This window comes from Anastrepha ludens, chromosome 2, assembly GCF_028408465.1.
Source record: "Anastrepha ludens isolate Willacy chromosome 2, idAnaLude1.1, whole genome shotgun sequence".
In the NCBI taxonomy this organism is placed as follows: Eukaryota; Metazoa; Arthropoda; class Insecta; order Diptera; family Tephritidae; genus Anastrepha; species Anastrepha ludens.
Genome location: NC_071498.1, coordinates 110,735,937 through 110,756,644, shown reverse-complemented (window position 1 = coordinate 110,756,644; position 20,708 = coordinate 110,735,937). Strand labels below are relative to the sequence as shown.

Below are 20,708 nucleotides of genomic sequence, written 5' to 3'. Positions count from 1 at the left end.
ATGGGCATAGCTTGCTATATGCCCTATTGAATTTTGAAATGAGTAAAGTTTTCACAAGTGAAGGCTTGTTTGCATTGAGTAAGTAATGAAGCATATTGCTAAGTTCGCTTTTCACGTAAAACGGCTGCCTAAATCCATACAAATTGCATTGATGTAAAATATGCGTGAAATTTCTTATGTATCTCACGGCAGAGTAGTACTCTGTTCACGCCGTGAAAACTTATTACTACACTTATTTAAAGTGCACTTGTCATTTAGAATTGAACGAACTTACAGTTCTTTTGCGAGTGAATCGTTGTACTGGTGGAATTTAAACTGAGGTTTGTTGTCAACAATAAAGCCACATTTTTTTTCCACTATTTTTCTCCCGTTCCCTTGCTTGTCGTGGCTACCTCCTCAGTCTATTGAGTCCATCGTTGTAATAGAGGATGATTTTAGTCCCATCACAGAATGTCACATCATCCCAGTAGCTACCTGGTTGAGCTATGTACGTTCTAGCGCAAGATAACCGCTTTTCAATATGCACCGCAGAGACCAAAGACTTCTTCGAGTAGCTCGTGAAGTATAATAGTGCTTTTGCAAAACTTGCCGCACTCTTTCATGAGAAACTTCGATCATACACTCATCTCTAAGCTTTGCTAGTGAGCTTAACAGGTTTGCGGCTACTTTTTTCAACAAAATATGGTCAGATATGTTCCATGCTCTTCCACTTGCAGAGTTTGGCTCCAGCCTATTTTAATTTTTTGCACAATTTATTATGTTATAAATAGTAAACAATTTTTGACAACTGTTTCAACTTTTTCCCTATTCTACAATATAACTATCAGGTTTCCCCATAACAGGTGTTACAGGTGAATGGATTGCGCTATCGAGAGATGATTAACGATTTTTTATGGACGGAATTGGATGGTATTGATCTGGACAAAGTTTATTTTCAACAAGACGGCGCTATGTGCCACACAAGGAACGAAAACATTGATCTTTTACAAAGAATGGCCAGTCTTTGCATCTGCGGGGCCCTTAGGACAACACCCACAGATGCACTAAATATTATGCTTAAAGCAGCTCTCAGACTAAGAGAAATCGGCCTACTCAGAACGAACCACAGAGGACACTCTTCAATTTTAGAAAAATTCCCCTGCATTCCTGGCAAGGACATCAATTTAAATAAATCCTTTGTCACAGTATTTCCTTCCAAAGAGGAATGGGACAACGGGCTTATTGTTAAGAAAAATGATTTAAACAGCTACACAGATGGCTCAAATCTGAACAACAAAGTAGGTGGAGGGGCTTACTCCGATGAACTCGCAGTATGCCAATCATTTCGCCTACCTGATCATTGCAGTGTATTGTCTTTATGACAACCACCCTACCTACCTACCTACCTACGGGAAAAGTTTCCGGACCGTATTGCCTCTCGAAGAGGTGATCACAATTGGCCACCGAGATCTTGTGACTTAACACCTTGTGACAGGTCTACGTCAACAGCCCAGGGTCTATTCAAGAGCTCAAAGATGGAGACGTGAGGCTATCAAGGACATGGGGCAGCCACTTTGTAATTCGGTTATGGAAAATTTCATGAAAAGGATATTGTCCTGTATGCGTGCCTGACGTTATTTTCCACTATTAACGGCATACCTTCCTCTTTATAATGAAATAAACATCCGATAATTTATATAAAAAGTAGTATTTCTCTTTGAATATCAATATTGGAAAACCCTTTACAATGTAACAGACTGACCGAGTCACCTCAAACGCTTTCCGTTTTGCAGTTATTTTTGCGTTTTTATAATTTACGCTCGATTTGATATTTTCATCAAAAAGTCACTGTTGTGATCGCTTTATGACTGATAGAGATACCAGAATACCAAATCATCTAAGCAAACGATGCCGAAAATATGTAGATATGTAAAAACACTATGTGTTTTGTATTCGTATTTTTATTTACGTTTGCGTTGGTGTATTCAAAAAGTTTGTCGTTACGAAGTAATTTTGCACCGCTCGCCAAATTCAATAAGAAGCGATGGTTTTAGTTGGGATTTGCTCTTCCTATGAATACTTGAATATTTTAGTCTGTCAACACATTTTCTTTGCAAACTGTGTACGGTTTTTATGGGAAAACCAACTACACTCAGTCGCCAAATATAGCACCTTCATATATTGATAAGTTTTTTATTTATATTTTAATTTCAATTATTTTTTATAGAAATATAGACCATATTAGTCTAGTCTTCAAACTACAAAAGTTATAAAACTTCGAGGATTTTCAACAAATTTCAAAACTTTTACTTAGAACTAAAATCAAAAAATAAAATAAAAAAACATGTTATTATACCAAGTTGTATAGTCCATTAAATTTTAGTGTAATAAGGTGTAAGTTTGAATAGCTTAAAATTCACGTTGAGTTTTTATAATTTTTCCCTCCTGACGGTGTTGCGCATTTTCTCAATTGTTTTATTTTGATTTCATTAAAAGCGTACTTAAGGCTATATGGATTTGAAAACCATATTTGAGCAATATTTTTAGAGTCTAATGACATATTTGAAATTTGTTTTGTTTCGTTTTATGTTTAAGGAATAATTTTAAAGTCGAATGGCATATTTAAGTTTTTAAGTTGCTCTGGTTATGACAAACATTTTAGTTTTTATTATTTTTTATTCATTTTTTTTTTTAATTTTTATTTTTAGTTTTATTTATTTTTTATTATTATACGCCTTTTTATCTCTTTTTATTTTTCCTGAAAGGCCGAAAAAACAGCCATATATGGTAAGAAAGTTACTATGTTTAAAAAAATATAATATTTTGTACCTTAGGTGGCTGAAACTTGTGATTTTGCATGCTGCTTCGTCCTAAAAAGGATACATTTTGACCCTCTTCGGCAGCACTTCTAAACTATTCAGTCAATATTGATATTATAAAGCTAACTTTATTGAAAAAAAAATGCTAAAAGCAAATGCAAAAATTTCTTATAACAAGCAAAGGTACTAATTAATAATTAATGAAAACAAATAATTAAAAAAATTGAAAACACTATTATGTAGCTTAAAATTTTATTTTTATATGTATGCGAATAGTTTGAATTTTGTCGTAATACAAAAACAAAATATAGATATATATATGTAGTGGAAAGCGGAAAAGGTATCTGAGATATATGTAAACTGTTTTGTAGAGCTAAAACTGAATTACGAAAACATAAAAGACAAAAAATAAATAAATAAAATAAAAAATAAAGTTAAAAGTAGTTATAAAAAAAAAAACAAAAAACAAAAAAATATAATTTATTAATTATAAATTAAAATTATAAATCAAAAAGAAATTATTGAAAAACAAATATTGTAATAAATTCGTGGAAATAATAACAAAAAATACAACATTAGTACTAGAAATTCTATAAGAGCCGAAAAACCGAAAAAATATTGGAAAAAAATTTATTTAAAAAATGCCAATAAATTCGTGGAAATTATAAACAACATACAATATACTAAAATTTACTAAAATACAAATAGAAAAAAATTGTTTTCTCAAATGAAACATATGATTAAATTCGTCGAAATGCTAACTAATAACTATACACTAAACTACAAAAGTGAAAAGCGAAAAAAGAAATAGAAAAAAAATTATTTATATAAAAAATACGACTTATTTCGTCGAAATTATAAATAATATACAATATATTTAGTATTAAATATACTAAAATAAATGAATTTCATAAGTTGCAATAACTAACGTAGGAATATACAAGTGTATATATGTGTGTACGATTATGTACAAGGTGGCGCAAAATTAATCAACGATTTTGTTTTTGAATAACTTTTTTACTAAATCAAAAAAGGGAACAAACATTTCGGTAATGGAAATCTTTATTTTGACCTTTACGCGCTCCATTGCTTGCCTGTTTGTCTACTGTAGCCGTCAAGTTCGCCAGTGTCAAATATGATAGACGTACGACGCCATTTGGAAAAATTGTGAATCTTCCGAACAGGGTGATTAGTTTTGCGCCACCTTGTATTATTAATATAATCAACTAAAATTAATTCAAGTTGAATGCAATAAATCAATGTTCTACAAATATTTCATAACATAAAAAAAAAGAAAAACAAATTCTTCAAAAAATATACTAAACTATGACAATTCTATCCTTTCTCTAACCCCACCTTGCCACAATAACCTTGACGTGTTAAGCGTGTTAATTAATATACTACATGTTTCTTATTTCTTGTATTTTTAGTTTTGAAACTATGATATATTAATTTTATGTGAGGAATTTTAATACATTACAAAAAATATATAAATATTTTGAAAATAATAAAGAAGCTAACTGTTTTCTTTAGGTGTATAATCACATGTAAGTACATACAGAATTGGAAAAATATTTATATCCAAAGTCGAGTCAGTGAGTGAAATATTGGCAAATAGTGCGGTTTCCCTTTTTTTTTGGTCGGTGGGCTAGGATTTAAAATGCATTCGCACTTACAGCGAGCTTCGCCACTAAACGATCCCTCCTCTCCTTCTGGGGAGACATTCTTCCTGGAACTGCTTTCTATATTACTTCGGCAGGCCCCAAAACGGCATCCATAAAGGAACAATTCTATTCACCCACGTCTGGGTCCACCATATTTGTAGCCAGCTTTCATGCTATAGGCTCGTCTTCTTGTGTCTCTATTTGTGCGGCTTCGCTTTGTTACACTGTGTCGAGGTCAATGTTTTTTTTTTTGTAGTACGTTGTCGATGTATTTCTTTACCGCGTTCCAGCTGTTCTCGCGTTCGAGCATTTTGCTGATTTTGTTGGTCGGTGCGATGTCGCCAATTGTCACAACTAAAAAACGTGTGTTCAGCGTCATCGCTCGCGCTTCGCAGCATATGCGCCTGGAATCGGTTACCTTGCCCACGCGGTATAGGTATCTCCGGAAGTATCCGTGGCCCGAGAGGAACTGAGTTAAGAAGTAGTTCCCCTCCCAGAAGTTCCCTTGGGTCCTTTTGCCAATTGATGGAATAAGTTTCGTCGTCCATCTGCCATACGGTTTAGTGTCCCATCGGCTTTGCCGTCGCAGCATGATTTGGCATCTTCATTCTGAGAAGCTAGTGATGACGTGTTTTTTCTTGGAATCCTACGCATCCATTCGTTCCCGGACCATTAGGTCGATGGGTATCTGCCCGCTGATCACGAAAATTGTTGCGCCTGAGACAGTAGAGTAGGCTGAGGCAACTCTGAGTGCCGCTGTTCGTTGCACAGGCTTCAGTGCTTTGCGCTTGGCTTTGTAGTTTAGCACAATTGTAGAATCAGTAGATTATTTTAACTAAGTTTAACCATGCACGATAATGTATTTTAACATAGTTGGATTTTAAAAAAGTATTGAAGCTGAAATAACAAATTGCCGATAAGCAGATGCTAGCACTAAATTTACTCTCATATGATGAATGAGGGCAGAAAAGACTATGAGTTCGAAGTGCAAACTTCATAAAGAATCTAATCTAATCTAAATCTCATAAACTTGATCTAGAGAAACAAATTCATGGTTCATAACTACTCCGATTTTGCCAATTACGAGTAGTAACAAAGTGTTCGAAAATGAAACTTTTTTGTGATTTTTTGCCTAACACAAAGCTACCAGAGATGTTTAAGGTAAGCTGTAAATTTATTCTACTTATGAAAAGTATTGAGCATTTTTGAGAATCCATTACTTTTTTATCGATTATTCTAAAAAAAATGCGAATTTTTAAGAGTATCGGGTACTTAATTTTTAATCTGCTCATACTTTAAGGACATTAATTTTGAAAGAAAAAACATATAATCTGTATATATACACCCGTTGTTTTGGATTTGTCCGAGCTCCTCCTCTTATATATGGTGTGGGACTTGATGTTTTCCCACAAATGGAGGGACCTTTAGTTTTATGCCGCCTCGGAATGGCAGATTCTTTTCTACAAATGGAGGAACCTACATTTTTATGTCGCCTCCGAATGGCAGATGGCTTGGAAACACACGCGGAGGTTTGTAATTGACTGCCGAGGGGCAACCGCTGTTAGAAACAACTTTTTCTATTATTTAGTGTTTCTTGCCCGGAGTCTCAAACCCGTGCACTACCGAATGGTAAGCTCTCCCCAACCCATTTCACTTCGGCGCCTAAGTACTGTATGTAAATCTGCACAGAGGATAGATATAATGCATATTCGGTACTTGGCACTGAGTGCCATGCACTCATACTGAGTAGAATTTTGAATTTATTGTCTAGTACTGAGTACCTTAGATCACTTTTCAGTACTTAGAGTCGAGTACTTACTATTCTACTTCTTTTAGATTGCAGATAGTTTGCTTCGATCACATAATCCGATATCTGATACATCTTCAGTTGAGTATAACTCTTACAAAAGAACATATTGTCGATCAATTTACATAGCCGTCCAATCAATAAATATATCTCATGTGCAAAATATCGGACATATGATAATATCATGTGATGTGATCATATGATCAGATCAAACGACCATTTCACAAGAATTTCGAAGCAGAGAGTCCTTCTTATTTATGCTAATCAAGAAATTTCAACTTCACATCAAGTTCCATAACTCTAAGTATCTTCGGGAGATATGCTCACTATATACTTATGCATATCACGTTTTTAAATAGAATTTATCGTGGATATATGTCAAGTATATAATGCCTGCGTATAATCAGATCAAATGATTATTTCATGATAATTTCAAAGTCGAAATTCTTTTTGAGCCATTGTAAAAAACTGGATATCACCATCGTGTTCAGCATATCTTAAGTACCTTTGGAAGGTATGAGCCGAATGCGGAGGTTGTGAATTAACATAGTCTAAACAATAAATAAAATATTATAGTATTAAAATAAACGACAAAAAATATATAATCACGGACATGAACTTAACATAGTTTAATGTGACATAATACTTGGACTAGAATAAGATTAGGGAAAATAGATTACACCACAATGATCAATCTGTAATGAAAAATGACGTTCAAAAAGCGATTGCAACTCTAAAACACATGCAAACTTATATATCCTACTTATATGCGCATATGTTACCTAGTAAGAATGCAATGGTATTCCATTTTTAAATAAATAATCATTGAGGCTAAATAAAGAAGTGATAAATTGAGTCTCGTTTCTCATAATACGGAATAAAATAGGCACATACTTTCCCTTCTTCCCCAATTCTAAAGTCTTATGCCTACACTTTTTGATAGGTCCAGAAGGCAGATGGATGGATTTTGATGCTTTGAAATGTAAATGAGAAGTTTCTGCTTGTACATACAAGGTGAAAAGTTCAAAATAAACAAGACTGGCGTCATAAAAATGTGACATTCGGTTCAGTGGAAGCGAAGGTATTGCGTCTAAAATGTCAGTATGTTTGTGTCATCTGTACAAAAATGAGCTTCGAACGAAGAGTCGGTAAAACGTTTACCGAAACATTTGAATTGATGAAAAAAAGTTTATGACGATGATTGTCCTTTTCTTGCCAGAGTTCATGAGTGGTTTACACGTTCAAGGCATGGTTGTGAGGAAATAAATGACAATGAACATCAGTAATCTTCGAAAACTCCATCGAAATTGCTCGTAAATTTATCAAAAATGAACTGAAATCATCGTTGAAATTCATGGAAGCGGAGTCGAATATCTCCAAAAGATCGATTTATCGCATTTTAACTGATCATTTGAGCTTACGAAAGGTCTGTGCACTGTATTCGCTTAACATGGCTCCTTTAGACTTCTACCAATTCGGAAAATTGCATTTGGCCATGAAAGGAAAACGTTTTGCGTCCGTAGAGGCCATCCAAAAGTATTGTACCGACATCCTGAAGGAAATTCCGGTCAATGACCTGAAACATTCTTTCGAAAGACTTTTAGATCGCACAAACCAGTGTATTGAGGCCAGAGCCGACTATTTTGAATAAATACACTCGAAGTTATCAGAATAAAGCTCCTGTCGTTTCTATTTTAGCTCAGTCTTGTTTATTTTGGATTTCACCTTGTATGTCTCTTGCAGAAGCGGGATGACCTTTGGCATTCCAGTTGGAGAGCCTAAAACTTTAGAAGATGATCGCATTAGATCATAAGCCGCCCTATTTTGTCTCCTAATATCCATATAATTGAGAAGGGTGCGAATGTCACAAAAAAAAAAAAAAAAAAAATCGGGTTCTTTGAGCTACAGCTTGAAAATACTGGTGCAAAATTAAGGATTAGTAGTCCAAAAAAAATGTATAATTTTTGCGCTGTTTGATATTACGACTGTCTTGAGACGTGAAGTAAGTTTTTTTTCTTTTGTGGAAAAATATCAAGGCCCAAATAGGAAGAGGAGTTCGACCAAACATCCAACAAAGAGTGTAATCGCCAATTATTTTATTATTACATGGCATATTAATACAAATTTAAAACCAATTTTGATTTAAGAAATTCGCAGAAATATAAATGTAAATATTATTGGTACAATAATAAAAAGTTTCTCAGTAAGCAGCGTTCTCGTTTCCACTTGACGAATCGACTCCCCTAGCAAAACACTGGGCTACTTTGTACACTGGGAAAAATTTGTAGAAAAAATATATCGTTTTCAAAATGGTTATGAGCAACAACCGTCTCAGGGGTTCTTATCGGTATGTCCACAGGACTAGAACGATTTGGAATACATCCTGACATACCGGTTAAATCACAGAGTTGTCTTTGGCACAATGCTTGCGAAAAGTTGATTTTTTGAGAAAACAAGAAAACAAATAGTTAATTAACAATATACTCAAACAAATTCAAATAAAAAAAATAATTAAAAAAAGCCATCTAATATAATATAATAATAAATAATTTAAATAAGGGCAGGTAGTTTGTCAAGTAGTTTGAAATGTTCAGAGTTTGTTTCTCATCAATTAAATTTATGCTGAATCCGTTTTGTTAATGAAACAATTTAATTTTGCCTTAGTTAACATAATACCTTCATATTGGCTTAACTTCGCGATCGGTTTTGTTTTTGTACCTTTAATTTATAAGGTACCCTTAATTCGTCCTGTTTAATCACCCAATAGATTTTTTTTTTCAAACTAAAGAGAAACATTATCTAACTTCTAATTTTCATATAAATCTAGCACTTCTTTTCTTTCAATATTGTGCCGCTATTTTCTGTACCTGAATGATATGGCAACGCTCTAACCTTTATCGACAATTGTGGGGAAAGGAGCAGTGGGAGCGAGAGCATTGTTTTTTAGCTCTTAGATATAATATTTCGAACCTAAAACTGGTTTGGCTTGGGACCATCTAAAAACGCCTGCAGAGAGCGTACCATATCGCAACTGTCGAGTTTCGAATTGTAGAAAACCGGATGCTACTTTTTAACAGCAGGAATGGAATGGAACCCTTATTAAATTCCAAAGTTGCTTAAGTGGAGAAACGAAGGCATACGTACTTGTAGATAAAGATCATGAATTCACTAGAAGTACGCCAGTGGATCGTTAGCAGATTTTCCTGCTGGGTAATGTATATGCCAAAATTTCTTTATTACGCCTAAAAGTATGCACCGAAATATTAATGATAAGCATCAAAAGATCATTTCAACTAAAACACAATGCTTTTCGTAGAGAATCAACAAGTGAATGCAAGCAACTACATAAATATGTATATATGTATCTACATAAACATATATACATCTGTGTTTACAATAATAGCAGCATTACATATGGCGAAGTTTTGACCATTCTAATTTAGTTTTACTTATTTTTTGTTTGTTTCTTTATAAAGTTTATACAAGATGGCGCAAAATTAATCAGTCTATCTGAAGACTACGATTATTGCAAATGGTGTCGTACATCAATCAAATTTGTCACTTGTGAGCGAAGCAGCTGCAGTATGCAAACAGATAACAATGGAGCGCGTAAAGATCAAAATAAAGATTTCCATCACTCGAAATAATTTTTGTTTTTTATTTAGTATAAATGTTATTAAAAAATGAAATGGATGAATAATAATGCGCAACCTTGTTCTACAACAAAAATCATATAATTACAAATCTCTCACTTTGTTTAAAAAAGATTAAAAAATTTTCAGCAAAATTTCAAAGTTTTCAATCAGAATTTTACCAAATTCTCGATCTTTCGTTATATGGAAGAAAATGCAAAACGCTGTTAAAGATTAAAATTATCAAAAATTAGGGTAAATTTCGGGGACTTGAAAAAAAATACCAGCATTGCTTACGTATGTGTGAATGGACAGAAACAAAGGGAACATTTTTTTTGTAGATCTCCCGCAGTAGCGCAGATTGAAAATTAAATCAAAACTAAATGGGTTGCATTAACTATAATATTAACTATATTTTTTAAAAAAATAAAAAATAAAATTTAAAAAAGAAAACGAATGAATAGTGAAGGCTTTGTAATACGTCACGCATACATTATTGTAAACTCAGGCATATTATATACATATATATGTATTCATATTTGTGTACTTGTATATACCTATATACATAAATAGCTGTATGCCCTCCTGAGCATAAGGAAATACATTTATCCAATTTGCTGTGTATTCAATTTCTAGATAAGCAAATGAACCTTTAGAAAGTTGTATCATACTTCAAACCTACAACATTCCCACTGATATTTGTACTTAGGTATCTGCTATATATACAAACAAATAAGTGATCAACATCGCAACTTTTTAATCAATTTCACATTCATCAGCAAGAGTCGTTCATCAGGTCGTGGCCGTTTCGAATGGTTGATTGCCTACGGCACGGCATATACTTGCATGCGTACATGCATACATACAAGGCGGCGACTCCACACCTACGGAAGCTGGACATGTCGACCGTAGCCACGCCGTGGCACACGTTGAAACTGTTTGTCTATTCGTCTGTCTGTCCAACCGCTAGTTTAGCTTGTTTTGATTTGCGTCAACTTCTTTAACTGTGTGCTTACCAATATTGTTGTTCTTATTAGTGTTGCTACGATGTGATCAACTGTCACAAAATGCGTTATTATAATTATTTGATAATTGTGTGCTTAATTGAAAAAATGTTCTTGTTAGAATTGTATGGAGTTTTGCTTGTGGGTTTGTGTTCGTCTCGTGCCTTTTGGCTACTTTGATCGGTAAGTAGGGGATTATGATTATGAAATTGGCACACACAAGCACTTGAAGTATGTGTCGTTTTCTCGCAATTCAAATATACGGATTTGGTGGGTTATTTGTCGCTACTGGCCGGCTTTTTCTTAATAAGTTACTTTCAAACGAAAGATTTAAGGCACGAACTTGATGTGTAAGTTTGCGCTAAACGCTTTTGATATGAGCTGACAGGTTTGCGCATATGCAAATATAAGTATGTACGTAGTGTAGGTAAATTGGTAATGAGCACATTCAGAGTATAGCTATTATCCATTTATAATTAATTTGTAAAAATAGTTTAATTCATAAATTATGAAAATTTCTTCGATGGCGAAATTTGGTAATTCTTTCATGTCTAATAGTAACTTAAGAAACAGTGGCAACAACTTGTATTCTGAATAAGCTGATAATTATCAAATAAAACTTCGTGGTTTCCATTTTTGTAATAAATTTAAAATTTATACTCTCCGTAATGAGGTACAAAAATGGGAAATTAGTTAAATTATTAAATTCCTTATAAGCTGAAACTCATCAACGCGAATATTAAATCCAGTTCACCAAAAAAAAATTCTTATATTCTCAGTAAGCTGAAACTTTTTAAGTTCTGCTCCAGAAACGATCGCTACATCTGATTTTGTCGATGTGATCAATGTTATAGCGATAAAAGTTGGCGACTTGCCTATGTTTCCTACAGTTGTGCTCCATTTGTACGTACGTACGTTGCACGAGTACGATGCAATGACCAAAGTAAAGTTATTACTATCCTCTGTCAAATGATTTACAAATACCAAAAAGTTCAAAATTATATGAACCTATGGGCAAACTGGACAGCAGAATCGATTAGCTACTAACGAATCGTTGAGCAAAGATGATTGCTGCTATTTACCAACATCAATACCCATACCAAGTCCAGTTCGCATGAAAGTTGAGATTAAATATTTATTTATTTATTAAGTCAATGAATATAATATAAGTAGATTCTTATAGGCTAAATAGACATATTTTAAGAATAATAGGCATTAAAAAAGAAAGAAAGTGCAAATGAACTATTCAGAATAAATATTCAAAGAATTCAATAGGCGATCTTTGGAAAATAAATAATCTATCGAAACAAATTTAGAGATTTTATTAAACTCAATTGAGGCTATAGTAATAGGGTCATTTCGAGCATAAAGAGATTATGAGAGACCTACATAGAAAAACTTCGAACTACGAAGAGCTTTGGCTGAAATATTAAAGACTATATTCTCAAGAAGGACCGGACAGTCAACAGTACCACAGAAAAAATGAAAGATAATAATAAATTTTCATCAGTTCAGAATCAAGAGAGTTTGTGAACGCCGAATAAATCTTAACGTCATCTGCATGAAGTAGGAATCTTGCTGACGAGAAACAAGAGCAAACATAATTGATAAACAGAAAAAAAGCGGACCCAGAATAAAAATATTATTGATAAACAGAACAAATAAAAAGCAGGAGGAGAATACTACCCTGCAGAACCCCAGAGAAAGCAACAAAAGGAAGGAACCTAACATTGTCAACCAAGCAATAACGATTTAGCAAGTAAAATGAGATCCAACACAAGAAGGCTGAGTGGCAACCGATGCAGGCTGATTTTTTCATTAATATTAAATGGCAAACCCGATCAAAAGCGGGTATGAATGGTATCAACGTGGTACCCTAATTGGAAGACAGCCAATGCAATCATCCGATAATACAGCTAAAGTAGACACTGTTGAGAGGCTCGGATAGAAGCCATGCTGCTCCGAACGTCCCTTGACAGCAAAAATCTATTTGCCCTGGATGATGCATTCAAAGAGCTTTACCGTGGCGGAAAGCTTTGAAATTAGATTATAGCTGCTAATATTATTTTTATTACTGCTCTTGAAAATAGGTGAAATGAAAGCCAATTTCCGGACATCAATAAAAGTTTTCGAAGTTAGTGAACAAAACCGCAGGCAAATGCAGGGCTTAAATCGCCACTGCACACATCTTCGCTGGACAATACTAACTTGCCAAAATCAATAGATGGTTGTAAATCGAAGGAAACATTTTCATTACTGTCGGAGGCAGATGCAAAATTGGACTTAACGAACTCCGCAAAGAGATTAGTGGCACCAGCAGGAGCAGTTTTGCAGCAGGAGCAGTTTGCCGAAGAAAAGAGCGGAAGGTAATATTGGAAACAAATTTCAAAGAATTCTGAATTTTTACTTTTTTTGAATTAACGGAGAAATGTTTATTTCTTATTTCGAAGTATAATCAATGCAGCATTGTGCCAAGGTACTTATATTGGTTTTGGTTACCGGAGGCATAACACTTTTACAAACGTCTACCACAGTATTTCTAAAAGTCTCACACTTAGAATTGTCAAGATGATGAAACACGCAATCTCAGTTATTGCTTAGCAAAGCGATATTCAGTTTCCATCGCCATGCAAAAATCAACTTGAAAGGAGAAAAACCAGTCCTCCTGTCATCCCGCAAAGTACGCCAAGGTAGCAAAACTTAGCAAAAACTAAAAGCCCACTCGTTTCTTTTATAAAAGGCAACCTGTAAGTTATCTATACTTTCTCGTCAATTGCCCGGTCTTAGCAACTCAGCGGACACACATTTGCAACTTCTCCGACCAGCCACACTTACTTATACTTGTTTCACTGAAAATATTTTAATTAAAATGATTGAATTTCTTAAAGTAGTTAGGCCAGAGGTAAGCATCTTTTTGAGTCGGAAGAGTAAAAAATTACGAGTTAAAAAATTTTAAGGTTTTTAAAGAGCCACACAATTTTTTCTGCCTACCTTTGTTGCATTGCGTTCATACCTTTTGGGACCTCCAACTCTTGCAACTTGCTCAATGTGGATTTCGTTACCAAGTATTTGGAAGTCATCGCTCTTTACTGCGAAGGAGGAGGTCGAAATACTGGCTAAGAGATAGAATCGGTGCCTAATCCTCGCTATTATACGAGTTTATTTTTCAATAGAGTGCTTGTATAAAAAGAGTGTTTCAAAAGGCGGGCCTAGATATTGTTTAAAATGAAATATTTAATAATTTATATTCTTTCAGGCTTGACTATTTTTATTCAAAATACGGAACTTAACATTTATTTGTGAACAATTGCATTATTTAAATGTCAAGAGCCCATTAAAATTCCGCCAAACAGTCAATTCATGAATGCCTATTTCTATGTCGAGATATCGAAGTTGAAGATTGTTCAGCAACACCTTGCGCCACCTCAGCAATATTATCAACAGAACGTCCAGTTTTTGGTCTGCCCGCCCTTTTTCTATTCTCAACAGAACCAGTTCCTTGATCAGTTTTTTCAGCAGCCTTTGAATTGTCGACTCATTCGGCCAAATATTTCTACCAATACAAATACGAATTTTGCGACCATTTTTCATAAAGATCGACGATTTTCAAAATAAGTTTCAATAATTTTAATGCCTTGTTCTATCATGTGAAGTTGTACATCTGTGTGCTTTTGACAGTTATAAAAATGGCATAAAAAAGTTACCGCCTAGGGGTTATTCAATACTGATATCTAGCCGTCACTTTTGGAATATGCTTTAATTTTAAGTGGCTATAGTAACTTGTTTCGATTGCGTTCCTGTCCAAAGTTTTCATGTAACATTTTAAGCCTCCAATTGCCTGTTTTAACGACCTTCCATGATAGCTGTTCTGACAGCGAAGCAAGAATGCCCAGCTAAGTAGAGGTTGGTTGGTTGGTTGAAGTGGTGATTCACTAAGAATCCAATTACTGCTTCCGCACCATTTTGTTGCCACATCTTCGCTACCAACGAGTTGTACGATGATTTCTTCGCGACTGAGAAACCTTATAAGGTTGGCTACGTCTATTCTGGCCAGCTCTCTGAGGTTTTCAAAAAGTGGTTTGCCTCCCTTCCATAGGGCAGTGCATTCACAGAGAAAATGGAAGATAGTTTCCTCTTTTTCCGGTTGATTTGAACTATGACAGTATGAATTGTAAGAGATGCCCATTTTGATTGCCTGCAAGCCCGTCATCACTGCTGTGAGTCTGCAGATATCCCCTCGTTTTATATTTGTCAATGTTGACGTTTGTTTGCGGTTATAGGTGAGCCATAACGTTCTGCCGACTTTGCAGGTTGTCTAATCCCTCCATCTAACTACAACCCGCATCGTCGATATTTTGTGGAGATTGCATTCTTGATTGCATTTAGCGGTGTGAATAAAGATTCTACAAGAATGTTACCCATGACAGATCCCCCCCTCCACCTCTTGCAAGTTGCTCTGCTTTTTCGCTCCGATGTCCTGGGAGCCAGATTAAGGTAACGTTATGGTTTTCACTCAAAGTGGTAAGGCTATTCCTGCTTTGTTCCACCAGTTTAGAGCTTATTGTAACTGAATCCAGTGACGGAATTGCAGTTTGGCTATCCAAAATAATAGCAATATGGCCCTTAAACGAGAAGTCTGAAAAACAGAAAAAATCTTCGTTAATTTCTTCTGTAGAAGTCCGAGGACAGAAATTGCATTTCTTCGTTTTATTTTCGACAAATTTATTGCGCTTTCGTCTGATCTTCTAGACTAGTGTGGACTTTATTATTATTAAGTGTCTCTTAAAGGGGCTGCAATAAATTTTTTTAAGAGAATATATTTAAGAGTTTCTTTAAGAGAAATACGCAAAAAATTCACGGAAAGAAAGAAAAAAAAACCGTTAAGCCAGAGATTGCGCCACAGTGAAACGAAATCAAAAATAGAACACAATAAACAAATGTAATAGAAGCAATTAAAGAACGAAAACAAGAAAATTACTAAAGCATGGCAACGAACAAGAGTGAGAGTGATTTTCCTAATGCCACAACAATGGCGCTGAGGGTGACGTGAAGTCATGCAGTGGTCAAAGTGGTAATAGAAAATCATAGATGGACATACCCGTATGCCATACAGTTATATGTAGTTGTGTGCGTGCATGTGTTTGATGTACACTTGTCTATATATGCGTACATGTGTATGTGCGCAGCCGTGTAAGTGGCCAGTTCAAGTGAACTTGAAGCAACGATTTGCCACGCTCAAGAAGTACTATTAGAGCGATCACATTAAAAGGCTAATATGGATATGAAAAAAAATGGAAAAAGCAAACAAAAAAACGAAAAATAAAAACAATGAGTGGCATTCGAACAGCTGAGAGCAAGTAAGGTAGCAATGGCTCAGAGAGTGTTCGCTCGAATTAAGTTAAGTGCAGCAGGAGCAGCAATAGCAATAGCAGCAGCAACAGCAACAATTGCCGACTACAACAACAATGCGAATTTTGCGGAGTTTATTGCAAGCAATGACTTTACTATTTATTTTTTTGCAAGCATTTTTCTTAGTTTTGTTTTTTGCTTTTTTAGAGCTGTCATTTTTTGAAAGAGTTACACTGCCCAGCTCAGCTGTTGTGAGCGCCGTCTTTTCGTGTTTTACTGCTTACCGTTCGCCTTTGCTTTTGCTTTTGGTGCTGCTGTTGCTGTAGGTGTTGCTGTTGCCTTCTGAGACTTGGTCTTGGTCTTGAGTTCACGTTCTGCAGATTACAAAGTCTGCCGTTGGCCTAACTGGCACACGTATACACACATACATATATACTCGTGCGCCAAGTTTTGCTATCAGTTTCAGTTTCAGTTTTAGTTTCTGTTTCAGATCATTTTAGTAATTCAGTTAAATGCGGACGCTGAAGCGATTCGGACGGAGAACTTGACTTGTGCGGAAAGCATAAAAACGTTTGCAGCGACGATAGCAAAAGCAGTGCATAAGAGCAAGAGCAAGAGGAACGGCAACGGCAACGGCAACGGCTCCAACAATACTAGAAAGACGGCTCTGCTCGCAACAACAACAACAATAACAGTAGCCGTATCTCGTTCGGCAGCATCAAATAAAACACATTCAGAGAATTTAGGCATTTTTTTGTCGCTGTTGAGAATTTTCGTACGATTTTTCGTAACAAAAAAGCGTTTTTTCTATTTTGTTTATTGGAGTTTTTCATTTACTGCTATTCGTTGTGGCGAAACGTGCGCGCTTAAGCGAAAAATAAAATAAAAAATAAAAAACAAAAAAATGCGAAAGTAAAAGTCAATGCAATAAGCGACAAACCGACTATTGAGAACAAATTATATTAATATTAATAATTATAAATAGGACATTTGTATGTGTGCAGAGAGCGTGAACAAAGTTTGACTTGAAGGTGGTGATAAAGTGAACGAACACACAGCTGAAAACCGATTTAAGGACATTCTAAAAAACGAGTATGCCGCGACGTGTTAATTAACTCATAAATTAAATTATTTGAACCAGTCAGTTATATCTAGTTTTCAGAGTGTGTGCCGCTCGCTCTCTTGTATTTTAAAAAGCAATAAACAGCAAACGCTAATTAATTGAAATTTTGTTCGATTTTTGTTTTTTTTCCGAGACGTATGCACGAAAAGATTTCGCAAAATTGACTTAATCGGAACTGAAATGCGCTTATGGCACAAAAAAATAAGCAAATATATAAAACTAACTACAATAAATTAGAAAAACTTCGTGAAGTGAACAGTAAGGAATTTATGCGCAACTCAAAAAAATATTTAAAAACACAAACAACAATCATAAATCAGTCAAATAGTTAGTTAACCACTAAATCAGTCAGCCTCTTGCAGTTAGAGTAACAAAAAACAAAAAAAAAAAAAATCATCGGAAATTTGTACATTTCAAAAGTTCATTTAAGCCATATTAACGTCAACGTCAATGTTTAAAGTGTAAGGAACAAAAAAATCAAAAAAACAACAAACGTAAATTTTAAAACGAAAACCAAAATAAATAAGATAGCATATCGAAAACACCGAAATTTGTGCCAAAAAAATCGTTGAAAATTTTATTTGCAAAATCGCATAGCGAATCCGCAATACTCGTACCCAGTTGCTGTGTACGCTTGTAGAATTTCGAATTCGACTTCAAGTGCTTTATGTGTGACACACTGCGAAATCCGCAAAAGAAAAATCAAACAAAAAAGAGGAATTACGAAAAACAACAAACAAATTTAACAAAACTTAGCTACAACTTAACAGCAGCAATAAAACGTCTTCAGCCACAAACAGCAAGCAACAGGCAACTTTCCAGTTGAAATTTTTCTCGAAAAATAAATAACAGCAAGACTTGGCATTAACTGCATTTTAAAAACCACAAACAACAGCGTTGAATAAAAAAGAACAATACAAAAGTATCTTCTTTGGAATTTCAAATACAATAAATTTGGGATTAACCAGCTGCATTAATCGTATCTTCGGCGTCAACCACGGAAACCGCTGCCACAATACGTTTGTGCTTTGTTGGTAAGTGCTGTACTCGTCTGTATGAGTGTAGTAGAAAATTTTTCACGAAAAAATCAGAAAAAAAATAAATTTTTATCAAAACTTTACCACATAAAAGAATCTCTTAAAATAAATTTAAGCATTTCAGTTCATTAAAACTTTTGTATTTTACGCCCCAAAAGCCAATGATGCTGCAAAAATATTTAAAATACCTGATTTTTTGTTTTTGTTGTTGTTTTGAATTTGATGTCATTACGATTTATTTAAATCGCTAATGCCAAACGAGTAAAAAATGACAACGTAAATATTAGTAGATATGAAATTATCGACACGATTGTCGCGAAGTCGCTGCAAAGTGACTAGTCGAAGACACTGGTTTCAATGCTGTGCTACAGCTGCTGCTTTATTGTTGCCACACCACTTTTGCTGCACTGTGTGTTGTTTCCTGTCAGCGAGTAATTAATTAAAGCCAAATTGTTGTTCGATGTGAATTTTCAAAGTCGTTCGAAAAAATCAAATAAGAAAGAGTCTAAATTCGGTGAGAGCCAAATGTATATATTTACCAGTGAAACTTTAAATAAAAGCGAATTGGCATAGGATCATATATGTGGTAAACATCATATAAGTATCCTAAGGGCATATAATTAGCGCATACGTCCTTCGCAGATATCTTTCAACGACAAATTTTTTCTTGGCAGAAATGCACTCGGACCAAACCCTGGACCAAGCGAATGGGAGTCACGGGCAAGCCGGCTTGCCTGATGCGTTCTTAATAAATTTAAGCTGTGAGAAGCAAAGTAGCCGAACTGCAAAAATAGTAAACACAAATTGTAAATAAAATATCTAAATCTTAGAGTTTTGTTGTAACTATCGGATATTATCTGTGTAACTAAATTATATATACTAATTGTTGCTAAATGAAATATTTTCTATTTATTTATATTTCAAAAATGTAGGTATATAGGCTGGTTTGCTTCTCAATGCCTCGAAAGTAACCTTTTTTATAAATTTAAACTATTTATTGTACAAAAATGAATACAGTCAGTATTTCTTGTACAAAAATGAACAGTTCCTTTCATATTTTGGCAGATCATCTATATTATATTCAGTGATTGATGACACTTGCTCATCAGATCCCGCCTTCTTTCTAGCTTTTCATTTGAAAAACAAAGCTAAGCCTCCAGCTTTGGTGGAAAGTGAAGTATGACTACATAACAGAATCGTCGGAAGAAAAATCAACTTCACCTTTCCCAGTTGTACTTCACATACCTTGCAATGTATCTCAGATTAGTCAATTGTACATAAGAAACTGTGAATCGTCGGAAGAAAAATTAACTTCACCTTTCCCAGATGAACTTCAGATATCGTAAATGTATTTCAGATTAGTCAGATGTACTTCAGATACCGTAAAATATAGTTTAGGGTAGCCAATTGTACTTTAAAAACTGTGAAATATATTTCTTAATAGTTAATTGTATTTCAGAAACCGCAAAATGTATTTCAGATCAGTCAATTGTACTTCAGAAACCGTAAAATGTGCTCTGAATTAGTCAATTGTACTTCAGATGCCGTAAAATATCCTCGTATTTCGTAATATTCAATTAAATTTCAGATATCGAAAAATGTATTTCATATTAGCGAATTTTACTTCAGATATCGTAAAAGGTATTTCCGATTAGTAAATCTTACTTCAGAAACCGTAAACTGTATTCCTGATTAGTCAATTGTACTTCAGAGTCCACAAAATATATTTCAGATTAGTTAATTGTATTTCAGAAACCGTAAATTGTATTTCCCATTAACCAAATGTACTTCGGAATCCATAAAATATATTTAAGATTAGTCAGATGTATTTCAGATACCGTAAAATATATTGTATTTCAGGTTAGTCAATTGTACTTCAGAAACCGTAAAATGCACTTCAGACTTTTCTGTTGTACTTCAGAAAATTTAGATGCACTTCAGATTATTCAGTTGTACATCAGAAACTTAAGTTGCAATATGATATATACAAACACTTTTAAACAATAATTTAATGTAAAATTATTTATTCATTCCAGTCTGCAGAGAAATATCTAATACACTTAATTAAATTAAAAAAAAAATATTAAGTTTAAATTTATTATATTAACATTACAATCTAGTATTATTATATAATTATTACACAATCGAGTACATCGGCTAATTCATTGAATAGTTGGTTTTGTTAGTTCAGTGAACAAAAAACCGATTATTTCTAAGGCCATGAGACGAGATAAGAGCTTGGAAGATATTGGCCAAACCATTGCAATTGATGTTGCCATTGATGACATGAAGTA

At 34.3% G+C, this 20,708-nt stretch overlaps 1 protein-coding gene across 1 annotated transcript in view; it reads left to right on the top strand.

Moving 5' to 3' along the window:
* The first annotated feature begins 16,779 nt into the window (after positions 1-16,779).
* LOC128855092 (uncharacterized) overlaps positions 16,780-20,708 on the top strand; it is a 105,023-nt gene continuing 101,094 nt past the window's right edge. Inside the window, exon 1 of the mRNA XM_054089705.1 lies at positions 16,780-18,411. The gene's annotated coding sequence lies outside the window, so the exon portion shown is untranslated. The remainder of the gene's footprint in view (positions 18,412-20,708) is intronic.